The sequence below is a fragment of the Manis pentadactyla genome, chromosome 8 (assembly GCF_030020395.1).
Source record: "Manis pentadactyla isolate mManPen7 chromosome 8, mManPen7.hap1, whole genome shotgun sequence".
Classification (NCBI taxonomy): Eukaryota; Metazoa; Chordata; class Mammalia; order Pholidota; family Manidae; genus Manis; species Manis pentadactyla.
Window position 1 is genome coordinate 62,927,872 of NC_080026.1, and position 23,427 is coordinate 62,951,298.

Consider the following 23,427-nt stretch of genomic DNA (forward strand, 5'->3'; position numbering starts at 1 on the left):
ATCCTAAAAGAAGAAAGAGGAAAAATGATTGTAACTAATGAAGAAACCCCATTAAGCTATCAGTGCATTTCTTAGCAGACACCTTCCAAGCTAAGAGAGATTGGGATGATATATTCAAAGTGCTGAAAGAAAAAAATTGCCAGACAAGAATACTGTATTCAACAAAGTTATCCTTCAGAAATGAAGGAGAAATACTTTCCCAGACAAACAGAAGCTGAGTGCATTCATCTCCACTAGGCCTGCCTTACAAGAAATGATTAAAGGAGTTTATCAAGCTCAAGTAAAAAGCCACCTATTACTAATTTGAAAAATGAAAACCTGAAGTAGGTTTAGAAAAGGTAAAGGAAGGTAAGCAGAGCATACCACATCAGAAAACCAGTAATTCACAAAGGAAGGCAGCAAGAAAGGGAACTAAAAATAATCAGCAATTAATAAGAAGGCATTAGTATGTCTTCCCATAAATCAATAATTACTCTAAATGTAAATGGGTTGATTTCACCAATCAAAAGGTACAGAGTGGTTATATTGACAATATAAGACCCAACTACATGCAGCCTACAAGAGACTCTCTTCAGCTTTAATGACATGCATAGGCTCAAAATGAAGGGATGCCAAAAGATATTCCATGCAAATGGAACCAAAAGAGAACACAGGTAGTTATAGTTATATAGGACAAACAGATTTTAAGCTAAAAATGGCCACATGAGACAAATTTTATTACATAATGATAAAGGGTTCAGTTCATCAAGATGATACAACAATCATATATACACACCCAACATCAGAGCACCGAACTATATATTAAGTAAATACTAACAGGTCTGAAGGGAGAAATAGGGAACACAATAATAGTAGGGGACTTCGATACCCCACTTTCAGCAATGGATAATTCATCCAGACAGAAAGTCAACCAGCAAATGTTATACTTGACCACACACATTAGACTGAATGGACATTAAAGGAATATTTCATTCAGTAACAGCAGATTAAGTATTCATCTCATGTGAATTAGGAACACTCTCCAGATTATATCATATGGTGGACTGTCAAACAAATATTAGCTGGTTAAAGAAAATTGAAATCATGCTAAGATTCTTTTCTGAAATGATTATTCGAAACTAGAAATCAATAACAAGAGCAATGCGGGAAGAGCAAATATGCGGAAATAATACATTCCTGAATACCTGGTGAGTTAAGGAGAAATCAAAAAGGAAATAGAAAAATCTTGAAAGAAATTCAAGTGGAAATACAACATACCCAAATCTGTGTGATGCTGCAGAAAGCAGGTCTAATATGGAAATTTATAGTGATAAACTCATATATGAAAAGAACTCAAATAAACAACTTTGCACTTGAATAAACCAGAAGAGAAAAACAATCAAAACCCAAAGTCAGTAGAAGGAAGGAAATAACAAAGACCAGAGCTGAAACAAAGGAAACAGAAGACCAGAAACAATAGAAAAGACCAATGAAACTAAGAGTTGGTTTTTTGAAAAAATAAACAAAATTGACAAAACTTTAGCTAAACTAATGAAAAATACAGAAGACTCAAACAAAATCAGAAAGAAATGTATCGTAACTGATACCACAGAAATAAAAAAGATTATAAGGGGCTTCTGTGAGCATCTACATGTCAATAAATTTCATAACCTAAAGCAAATGGATAAATTCCTAGACATATGCAACTTAATGAGACTGAATCATGATAAAATAGAAAACATGAACAGATCAATAAGGAATAAGTAGATTGAATCAGTAATAAAAAATCCCCCCAAAAGGAATACTCAGTACTGCATGGTTTTGCTGGTGAATTCTATAAAACATTTAAAGAAGAATTAATGCTAATCCTTGTCAAACTCTTCCAAAAAATGGAAGAGGAAAGAACACTGTTTTGTGTTGGTCTCAGCTTATCTATAATGATAGTAGCTAGGAATACCTGAGACACTCACCTGAGCCCGTACCATTAGTGGTGAACCCCCACAGACTTTTCCCCAGCCAGAGCCAATGCTGCACTAGAACAGCTCTTTTGGTTCTTATTTTGGCTGCAAGATGCCCTTCAGGAACAACCATTAGGGAATTTTGAAAATACAAGGTTTATTATTCACAGTAATGGAGGGTACATGGCATGCCTTAGGGCCACACAGCAATGTCATGGGAAGACAGAGAGATAGAGGGAGAGGGAAAATGAGGACAAGCAAGAAAACCTGGGTGTCTACCTTTCTTAAGGTTCAAGTGTAGGGTGTTAAGATTTCACAGCTCACTCCATATTGATGAATTTAAAACACAAGACCAGGAATTACAGCATAGAAAGAGAAAAACAGGGTCAGTTACTTAGGTTATCCAAGGTTTTCTACAAGGGGAATTTCATGTGTGGGGGCAACCTGTTTCCTTATCTAGTTATTTTAGGTAGTAGTTGTGTCATCTAGCAGGAAATTTGTTTATTTGAGACAGATGTCTCTAAGAGGGATGCCTGAGTAATCAGAAGTTAATGTCAGTCACTTAAATTGCAATGAAAAATCATACTTATGCCATACACTCCCAAATCACTGTATTAGGCCAGCATTCTCTTGATTCTAAAGCTAGATAAGGGCACTGCAAGAAAAGTATAGACCAATGTCCCTGAAGAACATACATGCAAAAATCTTTAAAAAAATTAACAAGCAGAATTTAATAACACATTAAAGGGAATCATAAACCATGGTCAAATAGGATTTATTCTGGGATACAAGGATGGTTCAATATATGCAAGTCAATATAAGTGACACACCACATTAACACAATGAAGGAAAAATCATTTGATATTTTCTATAGATACAGAAAAGAATTTGAAAAATACAACATTCATTCGTGATAAACATCCTCAACAAAGTGGGTATAGAGGGACTGTACCTCAACATAATAAAGGCCATATAATGCATGACCACATCAAACATTGTATTCAATGGTGAAAAGTTAAAAGCTTTTCCTCCAATGTCAGGAAAAAGACAAGGGAGTCCACTCTCACCACTCTCAGTTATTATAAAGCTGGAAGTCTTACCTAGAGAACTCAGACAAGATAAAGAATTAAGAGACTTCGAAATCAGAAAGGAAGAAGTAAAATTGATAAGATCACATATCAATTTAGAAAATTCTGAAGACTCAACTAAACGTCATTAGAACTAATCAAAAGATCAGTTGAGTTTCAGGGTATAAAATAGGCAGAAATCAGTTGCATTTTTATACACTACCAATGAAATATATAAAAAAGAATTAAAGAAAACAATTCTATTTATAGTAGCACAAAAAACTAAAAATATTTGGGAATTAATTTAACCAAAGAGTAAAAGATCTGTATGTTCAAAATTAAAGACTTTGATGAAATTAATTGAAAAAGACACAAAGAAATGGAAAGATATCTCATATTGCAATCCCTATCAAAATTCCAATGGTATTTTTCATAAAAATAGAAGAAACAGTTGTAAAATTGTGTGAAATCATGAATGAATTGGGTAGCCAAAACCACCTGGAGGAAGAACAGAATTGTAGGTATCTTACGTCCTGTTTTAACTGTATGACAAAGCTATAATAAACAGAATGGTACTGGCATAAAAATAGATGCAAAGACCCACTGAACAGAATTGAGAGCCTAGAAATAAACTTCCACAAATATATTAGCAAATATTTGACAAGGGAGTCAATAATACTCAGTAGGGAAAGCATAGTTTCAATAAATGATGTTGGGAAAACTGGATAACCACATTCAGAAAAGTGAAATTGTGCCTTTATCTTATACCACTCACAAAAGTTAACTCAAAATGGATTAAAGACTTAAACATAAGACCTGAAACCATGAAATCCTAGCTGAAAATAAAGGGGAAGAGTTTCCTTGACATTGGTCTTGGCAATGATGTTTTGGGTATGAGACAAAAGCACAAACAATAGTGGCAAAAATTAATAAGCAGGACTACATCAAACTAAAAAGCCTCTGTCCAGCAAAAGAAACAATGAACAAAATGAAAAGAAACTTATTGGATTGGGAGAAAATACTGCAAATCTTATACCTGATAAGATGTTAATATCCAAAATATATAAAGAACTCATGCAATTCAATGACAAAAATACAAATAACCCAATTTAAAAATGAGCAGCAGAACCAAATAGGCAATTTTCAAAGATATCCAAATGGCCAACAGGTACATGAAAGATGCTCCACTTCACTAACTGAAATTCAAACATCACTAAGGGAAACGCAAATCATATCCATGATGAAATATCACCACTCACCTCTTTGGATGGCTACTATGAAAAAAGAAGGATAAGAAGTGTTAGTGAGGTATGGAGAAAGGGAATCCTGTGTACAGTTGATGAGAATATAAATTAATGTTGCCACTATGGAAAACAATATGGAGTTTTCTCAAAATAATTCATGATGGAATTACCATTTTATCCGGCAGTTCCATTTCTGGATATTTATCCAAAGTAATTGAAATATGAATCTCAAAGGAATATCTGATTTTCTGTGTTTTCAATGGAATATTAGTCAGCCTTAAAATAAGAAATCCTGCCATATAAGAAAATATGGATGACCTTGAATATATTTTTGTAAATAAGATAAGCCAGACACAGAAAGACAAATTCTGCATGAACTCACTTTTAGGAGGAATTGAGTCAATACAGAGAATAAAATAGAAGCAGAAAATAGAATGGTGGTTGGCAGGTGCTAGGGGTAGGGTAGATAGGTATGTGGTGATCTAAAGGTCCAAGTTTCAGTTATACAACATAAGTAAGTTATTCAGAAATATTAAGAGATCTATAAAACATAGGACCTATGATTCACAATAGTATATCACCTACTGAAAAATTTGCTAAGTAGATCTTATCTTTAGTGCTCTTACCATATAAGGAAAAACAGCAACAAAAGAGGGGCACAAAGAAATTTTTGGAGGTGATTCAGAGTTTTATGGCATTTATAGTGATGATGGTTTCACAGATGTGTATTCATCTCCAAAATATCAACTTGTACACATTAAATATCTACAGCTCTTTGTCTATGATACTTCAATAAGGTTGTTTTAAAATTCTGACTTAGAATTAACTCAGAGGAGGAGCAAAGATGGCAGTGTGAGTAGGGCAGTGGAAATCTCCTCCCAAAAGCACATATATTTTTGAAAATACAACTACCCATAAAAGAGAGACCAGAGGATACAGTACAACAGCCAGGCTATGCCTACATCTGTGAAGTGTCATCATCTCATGAAGGCAGTAAGATACAAGCCACAATCCAGTAGGACATGAGCACTCCCCCCACCCCAGATCACCAGCGAGAGTAATGGAGTCGGAGTGGAAGTGCAGGACTGCTAAATAACCAGCCGTAGTAATCCGCACCAGGAGCGCAGACACACATTGCATGGTGTCCTGGATATTAGGGAAATGGAAAGTAAAATCTGTGAGCGGGTCCCTGCAGCTGGATCCACTGGGAAAAAAGAAAAACAAGTGCTTTTTGAAAGTCTTAAAAGGACGGAGGCTTCACAGCTGGATGGAGTAGTCCCAGCACATTCAGCAAAGCAGGCTGGGAATTCTGAGGAGCTTTGGGTACCCCAGCCACCTGGGAGGCAGTGCAGCTCTGAAGACCCTCACAGCAATAAACAGCCTGCCGTTTATTTCCCCCCATGGCATGGCCCTGCCATAGTAGTGGAACAGCCTGATAGCAGCTGTGCCCACAGCAGCCATGCAGAGTCTCCTCCCAGTGTGCAGCTGCCCATACCAGACCCAGGGGCCACTGCCAGCGTGTAGCTGCCCAGAGCAAGGAGAGGAAGCAAGGGCAGGGCACGAAGGGGTGCTGTTTTCACAGGAGAGCACACCCGGCACACCTGCCTCTTCCCGCAGGGCTATGGGCTACCCCAATGGCTGATCCCAGTGTGTGGGTAACCAACACAGGTAGTGGAAAGGGGCAGGGCAACCAGCAAGCATGAAGGGACTTTGTTCTCCCAGCTAACACATGCACAACCTGCCTGCAACTACCTCTATCGCCATGAAAAGGCAGAAGAATTTGGTCCAGTTTAGAATTACCCAGAAAACCCCTGAGAGAGAGCCTGGGTAGATATATTTAACCAATCTTCCTGAAAAATCATTCAAAGAAAGGTCATAACCATGCTGATAGACCTGCACAGAAGTATGCAAGAGCTAAGGGATGAAGTCAGGAGGGAGAATACAGAAATAAAACAATCTCTGGACAGTCTTAAGAGCAGACTGGATGAGGTGCAGGAGGCAACTAATGGAAGAGAAATCAGAGAACAGGAACACAGAAAATCTGAGGCAGAGAGAGATTAAAGGATCTCCAGGAATGAAAGAATATTAAGAGAATTGTGTGACCAATTCAAACAGAACAATATTCACATTATAGGGGTACCAGAAGGAGAAGAGGGAGAAAAGGGGATAGAAAGTGTCTTTGAAGAAATGATTGCTGAAAACTTCCCCAAACTGGAGGAGGAAATAGTCTCTCAGACCATGGAATCCCAAAGATCTCTCAACACAAGGGACCCAAGGAGGACCACACCAAGACATGTGATAATGAAAATGGCAAAAGTCAAAGAACAAGGACAGAGTATTAAAGGCAGCCAGAGAGAGAAAAAAGGTCACCTACAAAGGAAAACCCATCAGCCTGTCATCAGACTTCGCAACAGAAACCTTACAGGCCAGAAGAGAATGGCATGATAAATTTAATGCAATGAAACAGAAGGGCCAAGAACCAAGAATATTGTATCCATCATGATTATCATTTAAATATGAAGGAGGGACTAAACAATTCCCAGACAAGCAAAAGTTGAGAGAATTTGCTTCCCACAAACAACCCGTACAGTATATTTTAAAGGGACTGCTCTAGGTGAGAGCACTCCTAAGGCTAAATAGATGTCACCAGAGAAAATAAAGTCACAACAAAGAAAGCAGACCAACCAAATACTAACTAAAGGCAAAAAATAAAATAAAATATTCACAAAAGCAGTCAAAGGAAACACAAAAGAGTACAGAATAAAACACCTAACATATAAAGAATGGAGGAAGGATGTGGTACATATACACAATGGAATATTTTTCAGCCATAAGAAAAAAACAGATCTACCATTCGCAACAACATGGATGGAGCCAGAGGGTATTATGCTCAGTGAAATAAGCCAGGCAGAGAAAGACAGGTACCAAATGATTTCATTCATATGTGGAGTATAAGAACAAAGGAAAACTGAAGGAACAAAACAGAAGCAGAATCACAGAACCCAAGAATGGACTAATAGTTACCAAAGGGAAAGGGACTGGGGAGGACAGGTGGGAAGGGAGGGATAAGGGCGGTGAAAAAGAAAGAGGGCATTACAATTAGCATGTATAGTGCGTGGGGGGCATGGGGTGGGCTGTGCAACACAGAGAAGACAAGTAGTGATTTTACAGCATCTTACTATGTAGATGGACAGTGACTGTGAAGGGGTATGTGGGGGGGACTTGGTGAAGGGAGGAGCCTAGTAAACATAATGTTCTTCATGTAATTGTAGATTAATGATACCAAAAAAATAAAAAAGGAATAGAGGAGGAAGAATAAGAAGGGAGAGAAATAAAGAATCATCAGACTGTATTTATAATAGCTTAATAAGAGAGTTATGTTAGACAGCTAGATAGTAAAGAAGCTACCCTTGAACCTTTGGTAAGTACAAATATAAAGCCTCCAATGGAAATAAGTACATATCTTTCAAAAATCACTCTAAAAGTAAATGGACTGAATGCACCAATCAAAAGACACAGAGTAATAGAATGCAATAAAAAAGCAAGATCCATCTGTATGCTGCTTACAAGAGTCTCACCTCAAACGCAAAGACATACACAGACTAAAAGTCAAGGAATGGAAAAAGATATTTCATGCAAACAATAGGGAGAAAAAAGCAGGTGGTGCAGTACTTGTATAAGACAAAATAGACTTCAAAACAAAGAAAGTAACAAGAGATAAAGAAGGACATTGCATAATGATAAAGGGCTCAGTCCAACAAGTGGAAATAACCATTATAAATATATATGCACCCAATACAGGAGCACCACCATATGTGAAGGAAATACTAAAAGAATTAAAAGAGGAAATAGAATGCAATGCATTCGTTCTAGGAGACTTCAACACGCCACTCACTCCAAAAGACAGTTCCACCAGACAGAAAATAAGACACGGAGGAACTGAAAAACACACTAGAACAGATGGACCTAACAGACATCTACAGAACTCTACACCCAAAAGCATCAGGATACACATTCTCTTCAAGTGCACATGGAACATTTTCCAGAATAGACCACATACTAGGCCACAAAAAAAGCCTCAGTAAATTCCAAAATATTGAAATTCTACCAACCATCTTTTCAGACCACAACGGTATAAAACTAGAAAAAAATTATACAAAGAAAGCAAAAAGTCTCACAAACACATGGAGGCTTAACACCATGCTCCTAAATAATCAATGAATCAATGACCAAATTAAAACAGAGATCAAGCAACACGTGGAAACAAGTGACAACAACAGCACAAAGCCCCAACTTCTGTGGGATGTAGCAAAAGCAGTTCTAAGAGTAAAGTATGTAGCAATCCAGGCATATTTAAAGAAGGAAGAACAATCCCAAATGAATAGTCTAAAGTCAGAATTATTGAGATTGGAAAAAGAAGAACAAATGAGGCCTAAAGTCAGCAGAAGGAGGGACATAATAAAGATCAGAGAAGAAATAAATAAAATTGAGAAGAATAAAACAATAGCAAAAATCAATGAAAGCAAGAGCTGGTTCTTTGAGAAACTAAACAAAATAGATAAGCCCCTAGCCAACTTATTAAGAGAAAAAGAGAATCTACACATGTCAACAGAATCAGAAATGAGAAAGGAAACATCATGACGGACCCCACAGAAATACAAAGAATTATTTGCAGGATACAAAATTAATACACCAAAATCTGTTGCTTTCCTATACACTAACGATGATCTAGCAGAAAGAGAAATCAGGAAAACAATTCCATTCACAATTGCATTAAAAAGAACAAAATACCTAGGAATAAACCTAACCAAGGAAGTGAAAGACCTATACCTTGAAAACTACAAGACACTCTTAAGAGAAATTAAAGAGGACATTTACAAATGGAAACTCATCCTGTGCTCTTGGCTAGGAAGAATTAATATTGTCTAAATGGTCATCCTGCCTAAAGTAATCTGCAGATTCAATGCAATCCCTATCAAAATACCAACAGTATTCTTCAACGAACTGGAACAAATAGTGCTAAAATTCATGTGGAACCACAAAAGACCTGGAATAGCCAAAGCAATTTTGAGAAAGAAGAATAAAGCAGGGGGGATCTCGCTTCCTAACTTCAAGCTCTACTACAAAGCTACTGTTATTAAGACAATTTGGTACTGGCACATGAACAGACCCACAGACCAGTGAAACAGAATAGAGACTCCAAATATTAATGCAAACATTTATGGTCAATTAATATATGATAAAGGAGCCATGGACATACAATGGGGAAATGACAGCCTCTTCAACAGCTGTTGTTGGCAAAATTGGACAGCTACATGTAAGAGAATGAAACTGGATCATTGTCTAACCCCATACACAAAAGTAAATCCTAAATGGATCAAAGACCTGAATGTAACTCATGAAACCATAAAACTCTTAGAAGAAAACACAGGCAAAAGTCTCTTGGACATAAACACAAGCAACTTCTCCATGAATATATCTCCCTGAGCAAGGGAAACAAAAGCAAAAATGAACAAGTGGGACTATATCAAGCTGGAAAGCTTCTGTACAGCAAAGGACACCATCAATAGAACAAAAAGGCATCCTACAGTATGAGAGAATATATTCATAAATGACATATCCGACAAAGGGTTGACATCCAAAATACCTAAAGAGCTCACATACCTCTACAAACAAAAAGCAAATAATCCAACTAAAAAATGGGCACAGGAGCTCAATAGACACTTCTCCAAAGAAGAACTTCAAATGGCCAACAGACACATGAAAAGATGGTCCACAATGCTAGTCATCAGAGAAATGCAAATTAAAACCACAATGAGATATCACCTCGCACCATGTAAGGATTGCCACCATCCAAAAGACAAACAACAACAAATGGTGAGGTTGTGGAGAAAGGGAACCCTCCTACGCTGCTGGTGGGAACGTAAATTAGTTCAACCATTGTGGAAAGCAGTATGGAGGTTCCTCAAAAAACTCAAAATAGAAATACCATTTGACCCAGGAATTTCACTCCTAGGAATTTACCCTAAGAATGCAAGAGCCCAATTTGAAGAAGACATATGCACCCCTATGTTTATTGCAGCACTATTTACAATAGCCAAGAAATGGAAGCAACCTAAGTGTCCATCAGTAGATTAATGGGTAAAGAAGATGTGGTACATATACACAATGGAATATTATTCAGCCATAATAAGAAAACAAATCCTACCATTTGCAACAACATGGATGGAGCTAGAGGGTAGTATACTCAGTGAAATAAGCCAGGCAGAGACAGACAAGTATCAAATGATTTCACTCATCTGTGGAGTATAAGAACAAAGAAAAACCTGAAGGAGCAAAACAGCAGCAGACTCACAGAACCCAAGAATGGACTAACAGTTACCAAAGGGAAAGGGACTGGGGAGGATGGGTGGGAAGGGAGGGATAAGGGGTGGGAGAAAGAAAGGGGCATTATGATTAGCATGTATAATGTGTGTGTGGGGCACGGTGAGGGCTGTAGAACACAGAGAAGACAAGTAGTGATTCTACAGCATTTTACTATGCGTGATGGACAGTAATTGCAATGCAATTTGTGGGGGTAAACATAATATTCCTCATGTAATTGTAGATTAATGATACCAAAAAAAGAGCACAAATTGCTAAATTTAAATCTCAAGATACTGAAGAAGAATTTGACAAAATTCAGCATATATTCATGATAAAACCCACAGTTAACATCATACTCAGTGATGAAAAGCTGAAAACTTTTCCTCTAAGATTAGGAACCAGACAAGGATGCCCATTCTCATCATTTTAATTCAACATAGTATACTAGTACTAGCCATGGCAATGAGACAAGAAAAATAAACAAAGCTTCTAAATTGGTAAGGAAGTAGTAAAGCTTTCACTATTTGCAGATGACATGACATTATATATATAAAACACTAAAAAACCCACCAAAAAACTACTCGGATTAACAAATGTATTCAGGAAAGTCACAGAATACTAAATCAATATACAGGAATCTGTTGCACTTCTATACACAAATAATGCAGTAACATAAGAGAAATTAGGAAGTCAATCCCATGTACAATTGCATAAAACAATAAAATAAAATACCTAGGAATACATTTAACCAAGAAGGTAAAAGAAATGTACTCTGAAAACTGTAAGACATGGATGAAAGAAATTGAAGAAGACACAAGTAAATGGAAAGCTATTCCATGCTCATGTATAAGAAGAATTAACATTGTTGAAATGGTGGTCTCATTCCTAAAGCAATATACAGATTCAGTACAATCCTTGTAATAATATTAATGGCAGTTTTCATGCATGTGGAGCAAATAATCATAAAATTTGTATGGAACCCCCCTAAAAAACCTATCAAATACCTCAAGAAATCTTGAGAAAGAACAAAGCTGGGAGTATCATGCTCCCTGATTTCAAACTATACTACAAAGCAACAGTAATCAAAACAGTAAGGTACTGACATAAGAATAGATACATAGACCAATGGGAACAGAATAGCCATCTCATGAATACACCCACACCTAGCTGGATGGTCAGTTAATATAGGACAAAGGAAGTATGAATATACAATGTGGAAAACAAAGTCCTGTCAATAAATGGGTGTTGGGAAAACTGGATCACTGTCTTACACCATATATGTAAAAGTAAAGTCAAAATGGCAAAGACCTAAATGTAAGAAATGAGATGATAAAACCTCTAAAAAAAAAACACAGGCATTAAACTCTTAAATATCAGTATTAATACTTTTTTCTGGCTGTGTTTCCCCAGGCAAGGTAAACAAAAGCTAAAATAACCAAGTGGAACTACAACAAACAGAAGCTTCTGAAGAGAAAAGGAAACCATCAAGAAAATGAAAAGACAACATACTGTACAATGTATTTCCAAATGGTATATCTGATAAGGGGCTAATATCCAAAATATATTAAGAACTCATACAACTCAAAACTGAAAAATAGGCAGAGGACTTGAATAGATTTCAAAACAAAGAAAGTAACAAGAGACAAAGAACATTTAAGAATGATAAAGGGATCAGTCCAACAGGAGGATATGACAATTGTAAATATCTATGCACACAACGTAGGAGCACCTACATTTATAAAACAAGTACTAACAGACATAAAAGAAGAAATAGACGGCAACACAGTCATTATAGGATTTCACAACCCCACTTATATCAATGTATAGACATCCAGACAGAAAACAAATAATGAAACAGAGGTGTTGAATGATACATTAGACCAGATGGACTTAACAGAACATCCCACCCAAAAGCAGCAAGGTAAACATTTTTTTCAGTGCACATAGAAACTTCTCCAGAATAGATACCATATTAGGCCACACAAAGAGCCTCAATAAATGCAAAGGCATCTTTTCAGATCACAAAGGTATGAAGCTAGAAATCAGTTCCATGAAGAACACTAAAAAATTACCATGCAAAAATATGGAAGTCAAACCACATGCTTCTAAATAATAATAGATAAATGAAGAATCAAAGGGAAATCAATACATGGAGACAAATGAAAACACAAACACAACAGTCCAAACTATATGGGATGCAGCAAAAGTTGTTTTTTTAAATCGCAAGTACATAGCAATATAGGTCTACCTCAGGAGAAAAAAAGAAATATCCCCAATAAACAATCAAACTTATAAGTAAGGGAACTAGAAAAAAACAAACAAAGCCCAAATTGAGTAGAAGGAGGGATATAATAAAGATGAAGATAGAAATAAATAAGATAGAGAATAAGAAATCAATAGAAAAAAAAATCAGTGAAACCAAGAGCTGGTTCTTTGAGAAGATAAACAAAATAGACAAACCGCTAGCCAGGCTTATCAAGAAAAAGGGAGGACAAAAATAAACAAAAAAGGAGAAGTTAAAATGAACACTGCAGAAATATAAAGAATTATTATTCTTTGAAAAATTATATGCCAATAAATTGGACAATCTAGAAGAAATGGACAAATTCCTAGGAAAGTACAATCTTCCCAGACCCAGGAAGAAACAGAAAATCTGAACAGACTGATTACAAGTAATGAAATGAATTGGTAATCAAAATACTCCCAGGAAAAAAATTCTGGGACCACATGGTTTCACAGTTGAATTCTACCAAACACATCCTTCTTAAAGTATTTCAAAAAGAAGAAGAGGAGGGAATACTTCCTAACTCATTCTATGAGGCCAGCATCACTCTAATACCAAAACCAGATAAAGACACTACAAAAAAAGAAAATTATAGACCAATATCCTTGCTGATGAACATAGATGCAAAAATCCTCAACAAAATATTAGTAAGCTGAATTAAAAAACACACCAAAGGGTCATCCAACATGACCAAGTGGATTTATTTTAGGGATTCAAGAATGGTACAACATTCATGAATCAATGTGATACACCACATTCAACATCCATTTGTGATTTAAAACTCTTAACAAAATGAGTATAGATGGCACATTCCTCAACATAATAAAGGCCATATATGATAAACCCACAGATAACATCATAATCAATGGCAAAAAGCTTAAAGTTTTTCCTCTAAGATCGGAAACAAGACAAGATGCCCAGTCTCACAACTTTTATTCAACACAGTACTGTAAGTCCCAGTGTCAGAAATCATACAAGTAAAAGAGATAAAAGGCATAAAAATTGTAGGGAAGAAGTAAAACTGTCACTATTTTCAGATGACTTGATACTGTATATAGAAAACCCTAGAGACTCCACCAAAAATCTATTACAATTCATAACTGGATTCAGCAAAGTTTCAGGATAGAAAATCAATATACAGAAATCTGTTACATTCCTGTATACTAACAATGAACTACGAGAAAGAGAAATCAGGGAAACAATTCCATTTACAATTACATCAAATACAATAAAATACCTAGGAATAAACCTAACCAAGAGGTGAAAGCCTGTACTTTGAAAACTACGAGACACTGAGAGACATTAAAGAAGATACAAATAAATGGAAATATATCCCATCCTCATGGATAGGAAGAATTAATATGGTGAAAACAGTGATCCTGCCCAAAGCAATTTATGGATTCAATGCAGTCCCTATCAAAATACCAATGGCATTTTTCAATGAACTAGAGCAAATAATCCTAAAATTTATATGAAGCAACAAAAGACCCTGAACAGTCAAAGAAATTTTGGAAAGAAGAACAAAGCTGGGGCTATCATGCTCCCTGACTTCAAGTTATACTATAAAGCTACAGTAATCAAAACAGGGTGGTACTAGCCCCAAGAACAGATACATAGATCAATGGAAAAGAAGAGAGAGCCCAGAAATAGCATATATGATTAATTAATATATGATAAAAAATATCATGAGCATACAATGGGGAAAAGATAGTCCTTTCAATAATTAGCTTCATGCAAGAGAAATAAACTGGATTACTATCTAACTCCATACACAAAAGTAAATTCAAAATCGATTAAAGACATAAATATAAGACATAAAACCATAAAACTCTTAGAAGGAAACAGGCAAAAATCTCCTAAACATAAGCATGAATAATTTTTTTCTGTACATGACTCCCTGGGCAAAGGAAACAAAATAAAAAAATGATTTTTATACCAAGCTAAAAGGTTTCTGTATAGCAAAGGACACCATCAACAAAACAAAAAGGTAAACTAGAGTATGGGAAAATATATTCATAGTGGGTCAACATCCAAAATATATAAAGAACTCATACCCCTCAAATAACCCCCCAAAATAACCCAATTAAAAAATGGACAGAGGACCTGAACAGATATTATTGCAAAGAAGACATACAGATGGCCAACAGGCACATGAAGAGATGTTCTATATTACTAATCAGGGAAATGCAAATCAAAACCACAATGAGATATCACCTCACATGTCAGAATGACTACTATCCAAAAGACAAGAAATAAGTGTTTGTAAGGACGTGGAGAAAAGGGAACCCTCCTACACTGTTGGTGGAAATGTAAATTGGTGCAGCCTCTCTGGAAAGCAGTATGGAGGTTCCTCAACAAACTGAAAATAGAAATACCATGTGACCCAGTAACTCCACTACTAGGAATTGATACAAAGAAAACAAAATCCCCGGTTCAGAAAGATATATGCACCCCTATGTTTATTACCACATTATTTACAATAGCCAAAAATGGAAGCAATGGGTGTCTGTTAACAGATGAATAGATAAAACAGAGGGGGTACATATGTGTAAGAATATTTTCAGGCATTAAAATGAAAGACATCCTGCCATTTGTACATGGATATACCTAGAGGGCTTTATGCTAAGTGAAATAAGATAGGCAGAGATATACAAATACCATATGATTTCACTTATATGTGGAATCTAAAAACACAGAAAACAAAATGAACAAAACAGCAGTAGACTCAGACACTAAGTGACTGATGGTTTTCATGGGCGAGGGTTTGGGGAGAGGGGCAGGGTGGGTAGGGTGGGTGAGAGGGATAAAGAGGCACAACATCTCAATCATTATATAAGTTGATCATGAGGATGGAAATGCAATTGTGTATAGTCAATGGTTCTGTAATATCTTTCCATGTTGACAGTAATTTCACTAGTTGGGTGATGATTTAATAATGGATATAATGTTGAATCACTGTGTTGTATACTTGAAAGCAATTTAATATTGTGTATCAACTATACTGCAATAAAAATACACTTAAAATACAGTTCAAATTTGTAGTCATAAAGATGTTCACCGAGTGTGGTAGGAGAGTGTAAGAACACAGAGAAAACTTTAAGAAGATAGAAAATGTTTTAAAAAGCTAATCAGAGATGAAGAATATATCTGCATGAAAAATTCACTAGATGATATAAACAGTAGATTAGATAATGCAGAAGACTGATCAGCAATCTGTAAGAAAGGGTAGTGGAACTCAAGCTGACCAGCAAAAATAATAAAGTTACAAAAAATGAGTATAGTTTAAGGGATGTCTAGTGTAACATCAACTGCACTAATATTTGCATTATAGTTGTCCCAGGAGGAGGAGAGTGACAGAAAGGGGCAGAAAATGTATTTGAAAAAATAATAGTTGAAAGCTTCACTAACCTAAGGAAGAAAATCAACATCCAGGTCTAGGAAGCACAGAGTTCCAAGCAATGTAACTCTAAACAGGTCCTCTCTACATACATAGTGATTAAATTGTCAAAAATTACAGATAAAAGAGAATCTTAAAAGCATCAGAGGAAAGAAAATAGCTACATACAAAGGAATTCCCATTAGACTATAAGTTAACTTTTTAACAGCAGTTTCCAAGTGCTGACAGGAAAACTCCTACAGCCAAGGATACACTACCTGGCAAGCTTATCATACAGAATTGAAGGAGAGATAAAGAGTTTCCAGGCAAATACATGTAAAGGAGTTCATCATCACTAAACTTTCCTCCAGGAAATGTTAAAAGCACTTTCTTAAACATAAAAGAAAATACCATAACTAAAAATAAGAAAACTGTGAAAGAAAAAAAACTCACTGGTAAATGCAAACATATAGTAAAGGTAAGGTAGTAGTTTATTTATAGAGCTAGTATGAAGATTAAAAGGCAAAAGGAGTAAAATCAACTATATATACAACAATTATTAAGGGAAACACAAAATTTAAGAAGTGTAAAATGTGATGTCCAACACAAACTGTGTGATGGAGTAAAAATGTAGTACTTTTAGTATGTGTTTTAACTTAATTGACTAGCAACTTAAAATAGACTTCTATATGCATAGGGTATAATATATGAACCTTGGTAACCAGAAACAAAAATGTATAAGAGATACTCAAAAAATAGAAAGAATCCAAATATAACACAAACTAATACTATCAAATCACAATGGAAGAAAGGAAGTGAAGAAGAAAAGAGAACTACAAATACAGCCAGAAAACAATGAACAAAAGGCAATACATACCTATCAACACTACTTTAAATGTGAATGTACTAAATGCTCCAATGAAAAGATATAGGGTGAGTGAATGGATATAAAAAAAGACACATATATACTGCTTATGTGAGACTCAGTTCACACTTAAAGACACATGCTGACTGAAAGTGATGGGATGGAAAAAGGTAGTCCATGCAAATGGGAAGCAGAGAAAGGTTGTAGCAATATTAATATCAGAAACAATGTAGACTTTAACATAAAGACTGCAATAAGAGGCAAAGAAGGACATAAACAATGATAAAAGGAAAAAATCCAACAATAGAATGCAACAATTGTAAATATCTATACACCCAACTTAGCAGCTCCTAAATATATAAAGCAAATATTAACAGACATGAAGTGCAAAAAATGATAATAAAATAATACTAGGGGACTTTAACACCCCACTTACAACAGAGGATAGATCATGTAGCCAGAAATTCAATAAGAAAACAGTGGATTTAAATGATATATTAGACCAATGGACTTAATATACAGATAAAGAACATTCTATCCCAAAACAGCAGAATATTCATTCTTTTCATGTACACATGGGATATTCTTTAAGGTAGATCACATATTAAGCTACAAAAAAGTTTCAAAAAATGTAAGAATATTGAAATAACGTCGAGTGTCTTTTATGACTATAATGGTATGAACCTTGAACTCAATTACAAGAAGAAATAGACTGTCTGAACAGACAAATTACTAGTAATAAAATTGAATTGGTAATCAAAAACCTCCAAAGAAAAATCCAGAACCAGACGGCTTCATGAGTGAATTCTACCAAACACTTAAAGAGCTAATACCTATCATTCTTATAATGTTTCAAGAAATGGAATGGGAAGAAGTACTTCCAAATCTACAAGCCCGGCATTACTCTTATACCAAAAGCAACAAAGGTACTACAAAAAAAATTACAGACCAATATCCCTGATGAACATATGCAAAAATATCCATCAAAATGTTAGCAAGCTGAATTCAAAAATACATCAAAAGTATCATCCATCATGACCAATTGGGGTTTATTCCAGGGATGCAAAGATGATACAATATCTATAAATCAATAAATGTGATATATTGCATCAACGGAGAGGATAAAACTGCATAATTATCTCGATAGAGGCTTCAAAAAACCTTGACAATATTCAACATTCACTCATGATAAAAAATTCTCAACAAAATGGATATAGCAGGAACATACCTCAACATAATAAAGGCCATAAATGTTAAACTCACGGCAAACATCATACTCCATGGTGAAAAGCTGAAATTTTTCCTCTAAGATCATGAACAAGACAGATGACCACTGTTATCAATTTTATTCAACACAGTATTGGAAGTCCTAGCCATTGCAGTCAGACAAGAAAAAGAAAGAAGGGCATTTAAATAGGAAGAAGTAACACTGTAACTATTTGTAGATGACATGCTTCTGTATAGAGAAAACCCTAAAGACTCCATAAAAAATCTATTAGAAATAACTGTATCAGCAAAGCTGAAGGATATAAAATCAAAATACAGAAATGTGTTGCATTCCTGTACTAAAAATGAACTAGCAGAAAGAGAAATCAAGCAAACGATTCCATTTACAACTGCCTAAAAAAGAATAAAATATCTAGGAATAAATCAAACCAAGGAGATGAAAGACCTGTACTCTGAAAACTAAAGACTAAAGACAATGATGAAAGAAATTAAAGAATACAGAAATAAATGAGAAAACATCCCATGTTCATAGAAAGGAAGAGTTAATATTGTCAAAATGGCCATCTTGCTCAAAGCAATGTACAGACTTAATGAAATCCCTATCAAAATACCAATGGTATTTTTCAGTAAACTAGAGAAAATAATCCTAAACTTTATATGGAAACTAAAAGGTCCTGAATAGCCAAAGCAATCTTGAGAAAGAAAAAAGCTAGAAGTATGCTTCCTGATTTCAAGCTACACTACAAAGCTACATTGGTTAAAACAGTATGGTATGAGTACAAAAATAGAATCAATGGAACAGACTAGAGAGCACAGAAGTAAACCCGTGCATTTATGGTCAATTCATATATGATAAAGAAACCATGAATATTAAATGGGGACAAGACAGTCTTTTCAATAAATGGTATTGGGTAAACTGACAGGTACAAGAAAATGAAACTGAATCACTGTCTTATACCATACACCAAAGGCAACTTAAATGGATTACAGACTTAAATGAAAGGTATGAAACTATAAAACTCCTAAAAGGAAACACAGGCAAGAATCTCTTGAACATCTGCATGGGTAACTTTTTCTGGATGTTTACCCAACTTAAAAATGGGCAGAGGATCTGAACTGATATTTTTCCAAAACAGACATACAGATGGACAACAAGCACATGAATAGATGCTATACATCATTAAATATCAGGGGAATGCAAGTCAAAACCACAATAAGATATCACCTCGCACCACTCAGAATGGCTACTCTAAAAGGGAAAAAGAAATAACAAGTGTTAGTGAGGATGTAGAGAAAAGGGAACCCTCCTACACGGTTGGTGGGAATGTAAATTGGGGCATTTACTATGGAAAGCAGCATGGAGGTTCCTCTAAAAACAAAATAGAAATAGCATATAACCCAGAAACTGCACTTCTAGGAATCTACCCAAAGAAAACAAAATCTGTGATTTGAAAAGATATATGCACCCCTGTGTTTATTGCTGCATTATTTACAATAGCCAAGATATGGAAGCAACCCAAGTGTCCAACAATAGGTGAATGGATAAAGAAGATGTAGTACATGTACACAATGGAATATTATTCAGCCATGAAGAAAGAAAGCTTGCCATTTGTGACAACAAAGATGGACTTAGAGGGTATTGTGCTAAGTGAAATAAACCAGGGAGAGAAAAACAAATACCACATGATTTCACTTATATGTGAATCTAAAATGCAAAACAAAACAAAATGAGAAAACAGAAATAGCCTCATAGTCACAGAGAAGATACTGGTGGTTATCCTGGGGGAAGGGTTAGGGTGGGTAAGTGGAATAAGTGAAGGGGATAAATAGGCACAAAATCTCAATCATAATATAAATAAATTAGCAATGGGGATGAAATTACAGCTTAACAAATATAGTGAATAATACTCTAATATCTTTGTTGACATGTAGTAACTACACTTACTGGGCTTAACATTTAATAATGTAGGTAACTGTTGAATCATTACATTGTATATTTGAAACCAATATAATATTGCATATCAACTATGCTTCAATGAAAAAAAAGGAAACATCACAGTCACTATGAACACTGCCTCCATGAGGTAATGGAGAGACAGAAAATAAGAGTACAGAGAACATCATTTGGTAGAAGGCCAAAGTGGCAGGTGTGAAGAATATGGCTAAAATCCTAATGGACAGCAGTGGGAGGATGGTCCAAAAACCCAGATGTTGAAGTTCTGAGAGCTGCCTTGAACCTGAAACCACTCTGCACCTTCAGGGTCCACAAAGGCCAGGCCTATTGCTGACTCCAGTTTCAAAATTTTATGAATGAGATGCCACTCAGGATATAAAATGCCATCCTTGACTGAGGTTGGCTGAGTTTCTGTTCTTTTCAGAACAAAGAATCAAATTAGTTGGGTATGAGGAGGAGGCAGAGCTGAACCCACACAACTCCTGTATTTGTGGCTTGATATGTCTTTTCCCATCAGCACACATCATGTACAAAGATGAGACACAAGAACAGAACAGTCTTCTGAGGATACAGCACATGCCCTCCCTGGCCGTGTGCCTCTCCATCAGACACAGTACTGGCCGCCCCACTATGTCTGATCTGCTGCATGGCCCCTTTCCTTCCCTGCCCTGTGGGTGGCCTGACCTCCCACGTGAGGTGGGAAGCGCAGATAGCTGCCTCCACCTGAGGTTGAGAGGTCAGTCATCTTAACAGGTTGAAGAATTCCACTTTGTGTCCTCTGCTTCCTGAGAATTCTTCTCAGGAGTTTACATTCAAGCAGTGACAAGTGCTGGATAAGAAGAGAGAATCCTATGTGGTACTGGTCTAGAGAACATCTTTCCAACACCTGTATAAATATGGCAGATCACCCTGAGATTCCCAGGGTTATATGTGTGGAAATACCAATCTGGTTTGCTGAATTTTAGGACACTTAGACTGACTTCATGACACAAACCAATATAATATTAATGGTGAGATGATGTCTGAAGCCCAGACAAAAGGATCCTATTTCCCAAAGGGATTGTATAAATTTGTTTTTATCTCCATTACCTGTCTTACACCTTCTCCTCTAGTTAGGTTCCACTCCCATAACAGTAAAACTTTATATTGTATAATAAACGGTAAGGCTGTGATCAGTAGAAGTGTGAACTTTACAAATGTGAACAATTTTCCTATATCAAAGGAGCTTATTTTGGGAAATTTCATTAGGGTTTCTTTTATTTTTTGTGTAAAACCTTGCATCTTGAGAAACATAACATTCACCGTTTCATGCTGGGAAGGTCTTGAGGTAAAGATGCTTAGAATCTTCTGCTAAAGACCCCACTCAGAACCACTCTTGTTCTCCCCAATGCCTGGAGCATCCACACATCAGAGGTAAGAGAAGGAGGAGATATCATGTAAAGACAGTAGTGAGAAGTGAATGATCTAGAACCTTACAAAGAACATGACTTCTGATATTTACAAGTAGCTTGTCCACCTCTTCTTACCCACCCATAATTCAAATAAATTATTTGTTCTATGGGGGTGAAGCTCATTTAAAAAAGAAAAGACTTCTTTTTTTCCGTGCATTGACTGAAAAGAAGATAAAGAAATCCAGATAAGATTCAGCTTCCCATCTTGCTCCCAAGTTGGATGATACTATTATCGTTTCCCTCACCTAGCTGGATGGTGTTGTGTGGGATGTTAATGAGCCCTCTGGACCAGAACTGCTGTGTCTGATCCTGCTGGGATTAGAGGCTTACTTTTATGGATGTTCTATGAAGGGACATTTTATTCTCCATGTATTTAAGGTATTACTACTTTCACCCTCAGAATGGAGTTTCACCTGCAGACAGTGCTTCTCCCCATCCTGACCCCCATCCCTATTCAGTTAATATCTCATAGTCCCTCTCTGCCATATCATACATAACAATTTATCTCTCTTTAGGCCAAACTTATCTTTCTTACTTTGGGATGTGTTACAAATAAAAACCTTCCTATGAATGGATCATACTAACAAATATATTTTAAATCAGAATGTTCTTATTACCTAATCCTGAATATTGGCATATCCTAATTTTTTAAGATAGGCTCAGTGATAGGGTGATAAACATGGTAATACATACTCTGCAGAGGAAAATCTACAAGCTGATGTTTGCTTTATCCCTCCTATGTCATAACTGTAACAGAGGAAAACTGAATTAAATCTTTGGGATTTAAAATTTAACACTAACATTAACTTGAAATCAACTCAACTAGCCCCCAAAACTTCATAAACACTAACAGGTGACGGTTTCTCTTTGTTCTTTGCATTTTCTGAGACTCAGGGTCAGAGAAAATGCATAAAGCTGATCTTGCAGAACCTAAGCCATCCTGTCCCAGAGTTCTGAAGAGGACCCCATGAGAGAAACAAAAAAACAATTGAATTGGTGCAAGAATGTCTGCCTAGATCCTTGCAAGTTGCTACTTTAGGTGTCTGTGAGCACCTCAGCATCTCTCCCACAATTTCCCCTTTAAAAGCCCTAACTGCTTATGCTTTGGGAGACAGTGGTTCTTTAAGGCATGAGCCTGCCACTCCTTCATTTGCTGGCAAATTAATAAACTATTTCTTTCCTTTCCTCAAAACCTTGTCATTGTGTGTTGTGATTTGACTTTGGTGACAAGGACTGGTTTTTGGTAACATAATCACATATACAGCCTTAACTACTATTTCTCTTAATACTCTGATTAAAACCTCAAAGCACAAAGAATAATGAATGCTTTCAAAGGGAAATGAGATTTCAAGGCATCATTTAAAAGGGAGTATTGAAGAGCTGTGCATGCACTCTCGAGAAAAGAGAAATTACATGAAGGAAAAATTGAAGCAGTACTTGGTGGCAAGCACCACCCCTTAAGCTAGATGAATGGTATTGTTGGTTCACCCCATGTATACTTGAGAGTCCCCTTAGTAAGCCTTTCCATCAAACCACATGTCAGCCCACTCTCCTCCACCTTCTCACCATCACATTGGCATTGAGACTTGCTCAGTTGGGATAGTATTTTTGCACCATGATTCTGGCAGAAAATAAATTTAAAACCCCACACAAATG